Below are 6,000 nucleotides of genomic sequence, written 5' to 3'. Positions count from 1 at the left end.
CCATGCCTCATAAGCAGTGCGATTGTAGGTTCTAACCCTGTACAGAAATTACCTGCATACGAATTCTAAAACATAGAAAATAAACGATGCGAGAGCATAACATATAAAACACATATACACAGAGATTTTCCCCTGGATCCCAAAATCAAGACTACCAACTTGATTTTTCATTATCTTCCTTTCCATGTTAGAATACATATTTATACATGCTGAAGCGTTCAATACCATGGACCGAAAACCATCACATCCAATACCATGGACCGAAAACCATCACTTCCAAAAAACATGTGCGAAAATCATGCATAAAACCATAGGTGGGTTTGCCCAACCTAACATAGGGTCCCCTTCAAACCCCCTGTTAACAATGTGGGGTTACAGGTGCCCTTCAAACCCCATATAAACCATAAAGTGGGGTTACGGGTGCCTTTCAAACCCCCTGTTAACTACGTGGAACGAATATAAGACAACCCAACATTCTCCCACTTGTTGTTTTCTTTCCACAAGGGGTCACAAGAGAGCTTAGTCATTTTCCCAGCCCTGAAATGCCCATTATCTCTCTATAACAAGAGAACTTCTTAGAGCTCATAAATTTTGTCAATGCATCTGCAGTATTCTTCAAAGTGTCCACCTTTACCAGCAACACTTTTTTGTCTTCTATCATATCCCTCACAAAGTGATATTGAACATCAATGTGCTTTGTCTTGGAATCATATGCAGGGTTCTTTGCCAAAAAAATTGCACTTTGGCTGTCACAGTCTATCCTTATAGCTTCCTGTACTAACCCCATACTTGAACACAATCTCTGCAACCAAAATTCTTCCTTGCTTGCATGAGTGGCTGCCATGTATTCTACCTCTATAGTTGATAGTGCTACTACAGATTGTTACTTACTCATCCAACTGACTGCACCTCCAAATAGGTTAAACACATACCCACTTGTAGATCTTCTCTGATCCATATCTCCATCCCAGTCTGCATCAACAAATCCATGAATATACAACACTCTATCTAATCCTGGTCTTCCTTGGTAGCACAAACCATAATCACTAGTGCCACGCAAATACCTGAAAACCTGCTTCACTGCTGTCTAGTGCTCCTTCCCTGGTTTTGACATAAACCTGCTCAATACTCCCACTGCATGTGCAATGTCTGGTCTAATAAAGACCATTGCATACATCAAGCTACTGACTGCACTTGGATATGGAACATGGGACATGTCCTCTTCCTCTTCTTATGTCTTAGGACACTGTTCAGTAGATAACCTCACACCTACAGGAATAGGAACCTTCACCGGTTTACTATCCTGCATATTAAACCTCTGCAGTGTTGTCTTGACATACTTCCTTTGGTTTAACCAAAGCTTCCTCTTTGTATGATCTCTTTTAATTTCCATGCCCAAAATATAGTTTGCAGCACCAATATCTTTCATGTCGAATTTGGAGGATAATTGGGTCTTCAAATCATGGATAACTGCTTTGTCATTTCCAACCAACACATATCATCCACATACAAGGCCAGATAAATAACATGGTCACCAATTAATTTAAAATACACATAGTGATCTACTTTTCTTCTAGTGAAGCCAAGTCCCTGTATAAATGTATCAAATTTCTGATACCACATCCTTGGTGACTATTTTAACCCATATAGAGACTTCTCTAACTTACATACCAGTTCTTTCTTACCCTTCACCGCAAATCCTTCAGGTTGCTTCATGTAGATCTCCTCTTCGAGATCCCCGTGAAGAAACGTTGTCTTCACATCCATCTATTCTACCTCAAAATCGAAAGCAACAGCAATAGATACAAGCAATCTAATAGAAGTTACCTTGGTAACAGGAGAAAAAATATCACCAAAATCAATTCCCAACATCTCGGAATAACCTTTTGCTACCAACCAAGCTTTGTATTTCTCCACTTTTCCTTCTACATTTGTCTTCTTTTTGAACACCCATTTGTTGCCAATGGGTTTCCTTCCAGTCGGCAACTCCACCAAATCCAAAGCCTCTTTTTTGTGCAAAGATGCCATTTCATCAACCATGGCCTCTTTCTATAGTTTTCCATCTTCTGAATCCACTTCTTCGTTCACAGTTCTGGGATCATCATCAGTAACAGACAAAGAAAAATTTGAATAGAAAGCAAATGGATTATACCTTTCTAGCTACCTTCTTTCTTGAACTAATCTTCTAATAGTCGGAGTTTGTGGCTCTTCATCTTCTGATTCCTCCTCTGCTGTAGAGTCTGATTCTTCCTCCTTTAGCTCAAACTCTATCTTCTCAGGTTCCTTTGGTTGGACTTCATATTTAATAACATCTTTCACCTCTCTGAACACCACATCTCAGCTATACACAACCTTCCTTGTTATTGGGTTCCAAAGCTTATAACCCTTTAAACCATCGTTATACCCAATAAAGATGCACTTTTCAGATTTACTATCCAACTTGGTTCATTTCTCCTTTGGAACATGTACATATGCATCACATCCAAATACCCTTAGATGTGAAAGAGAGGATTTCTTACCAGTCCATACCTCTTGTGGAGTCTTATCCTCCAACGCTGATGAAGGTGACCTATTGACTAGGTAACATGCAGTATCGACCACCTCTACCCAGAATTCCTGTCCTAACCCAGCACCACTAAGCATGCTTCTTGCCCTTTCCATCAATGTCTTGTTCATTCTTTCTGCAACTCCATTTTTCTGAGGTGTATATGGATTAGTCTTCTGCCGTGATATACCACACTTCTTATAGAATTCTTCAAATTCCTTACTGCAAAACTCTCCATCATTATCTATCCTCAACACCTTTATCTTCTTCTCTATCTGGTTTTCCACTAGAGCCTTAAATTCTTTAAACTTGTCAAGGACTTCAGATTTCTTCTTAAGGAAATATGTCCATGTATTCCTTGAGAAATCATCTATAAATGATACATAGTACACAGACTTACCTAGTGATGGAACCTTCACAGGTCCAAACACATCACTGTGCATAAGCTCTAATATCTGTTTCGCCCTCTTACCACCAAAGGGGAAAGTCAACCGATTCTGCTTCCCATATACACAATTTTCACAGAAATCAAAATCCATAGAGCAGTTACTCATACCTTCTACCATACCTTTACCATGAAGTATTTGAAGGCCCTTCTCTCCAATATTTCCAAGCCTTTGATGCCACAACATGGTCTTCTCTCCAGAGACCATTAGATTTTCTGCTCCACTTTCAAGAACCATAGAACTGTTTCACCATCAATAACAGTTCTACCTTGCATCTTGTACAGAGTTCCAATTCGAACTCCTTGCATCAATACAGTGCTCCCTTAACCATTTTACAAGTATCCTTCTCGGACACTTTTTTTACACCTACATCATCTAGCTTGCTTACGAAAATCAGATTTCTGGCCAATGTAGGAATATGCAGAACACCTAGAAGTGTTCTAACCCTTCCACCTTGCAACTTCAGCATTACCTTTTGATGCCAATGATTCTAGCCTTCCTGTCATCCCCCCAAAAAGACATCACCACCATCATATTTCTCATACTCATAGAACCACTCTCTATGGGGAGTGAATTCAAAGGATACACCTGAGTCAATCAACCATGCCTAATGATCTACATGTGTACTTAAAGAAGCCAAGTACACATCTCCACCTTCATATGAGGTGGTTTTCGCCTCTGTAGAAGGAGCCTCATCAGATCCCTTTCCTTTGTTAGGAGCTTTATATTTACATTCCCTTTTGTAGTGCCCTTCCTTTCCACATTTCCAGCACACCACCTTTACAAGTTTTCCTAGAGATTTATATCTCCCTCTAGATTTAGATCTCGCACTCAATGAATTATTTTTGTTTCTGTTCTGGGACTGGCCTTATATAGACAAGGCATCACCATTCTAGCTCTCCATATTTTTATGTCTCATCTCCCCCGTGAGCAAAGCTGAGACTATTTCATCAAACTGCAAGGCGGCTGCATTGCTACCTATTACAATGACCAGACTATCTCACGAATCTGGTAGAGAACACAACAAATTGATGCACTTATCTTCATCTAAAATTTTAATATCAACAGATGCTAACTGACTTACCATAGTATTAAATGCGTTCAGATGCTCTGTCATCGAGTCTCCATCTTTCATCCTCAGGTTATACAGCTTTTTCGCAGGAACAATTTATTCACCGGAGACTTAGATTGGTACAAAGTCCCTAACTTGTCCCACAAAGCCTTTGCTGTAGCTTCCCCTTATACATTCAACAATACTAAATATGAGACACACAATCGTATTGTGCTCTTTGCCTTCTGATCCAACTTCTTCCATTCCTCCTCAGACACTCCCGTTGGTTTAATACCCAGATCTACCACGATCCACTGATCTTTATCCACCAACAGATCCTCCATTTTGAGTTTCCACAACTCAAAACTCTGACCATTAAATTTCTCAATCTCTATCTTTTCACTTCTCACCATCTTCTTTCACCACCAGAATCGATCTCACATATCTCCCACTAAACAGGGTCTACCACAGGCCTGAGCAAAACCCCTCAGCAACGAAGGCATCCCCTTGAAGCCAAATCTTCTCTGATACCAAATGTAGGTTTCAACCCTGTATAGAAATTACATGTATACGAATTCTAAAACGCAGAAAATAAACAATGCGAGAGCATAACACATAAAACACATATACACAGAGATTTTCCCCTCGATCCGAAAATTGGGACTACCAACTTGATTTTTCATTATATTCCTTTCAATGTTACAATACATATTTATACATGCCAAAGCATCCAATACCATGGATTGAAAACCATCACATCCAATACCATGGACCAAAAACCATCGCGTCCAATACCATGGACTGAAAACCATCACGTCCAAAAAATATGTGCGAAAATCATGCACAAAACCATAGGTTTCTCTACCCAACCTAACATAGGGTCCCCTTCAAAGCCCCTGTTAACTACTTGGGGTTACGGGTGCCCTTCAAAGACCGTGTAAACCATAAAGTGGGGTTACGGGTGCCCTTCAAACCCCCTGTTAACTACTTGGAAAGAATATAACACAACCCAACAATGATGAAAACAAAAACCACCTCCCGCATAATGACAAAATGGCCATTGTTCACTTTGCGCCATAATTCAAAAAGTAAATTGTTTTTCCGTTTAAATGAAAAAATCACCATTTTGCTTTGTTTCACCTGTTTTCACAGTGAAACCTCCATAAGCCTCTACCACCAATAAAACCATTTTTTTACCTTTCGATATGCTCTGGACTCCTTCAAATATCTTTTCAAGCTCGATAAAGCCATTGACGACCTTCTCTGTCACCTATGTTTTTCTTAACATTTTTTGTGTTTTGTAAGTAAAAACTCCTGTTCCAGGCTTACAAAGAAAAAATCCTGCATAAAGTTAGAAGACAAATATGAAGATCATATCAGATCACTTTACTTTGTAACATAAAATATAAAAGAATTTATTGTTGAAAAACATAGTAAAAACCTGAAATGCACAGTAAAGGTAAAAAGAACACAGTTGAGGCTACTCAACAGAGTCAAAGGATATTCACAAAGTTTAAAGAATATCAGATGAAAGATCAAATGAAGGAATCAACCAACGTAAATGATACAAACAATCAAGCCGCTTAAAGGGAAAAATATCAAACAACAAAGCCAACACAACCTGAATAAAAGGGACAGCAAGAAGCAATGCAATAGCTGCCCCTATCTTCTTGCATGAAGATATTTCCTTTCCTAGAATAAATCTTAATTAGTTTTAGTATATTTTCTTAGTTTCATTATTGTATAATTAACTCTCTTCTCGAGTTGTTATAGGTTCAAGGTTCATTGTTCATTCTACTTTGACCCTAGTTGCACCTTTGAAGGAAGATTTTCTAGACACTTGATGTACTCAGTCTTTCTGGAACCTTAATACAAATTAGAGGATTATGAATTTGGTTTAACACAGTTTGTGTTATCCTGTAAGTTTTTAGAGTTATCAATCATTATGTTTTTCTTCA

Source organism: Pinus tabuliformis, chromosome 2_2 (assembly GCF_031772625.1).
Source record: "Pinus tabuliformis cultivar Carrire ecotype Pingquan chromosome 2_2, CPIR1, whole genome shotgun sequence".
NCBI classification, from domain to species: domain Eukaryota; kingdom Viridiplantae; phylum Streptophyta; class Pinopsida; order Pinales; family Pinaceae; genus Pinus; species Pinus tabuliformis.
The sequence above is the reverse complement of the archived record's forward strand: the minus strand, read 5'-3'. Positions refer to the sequence as shown.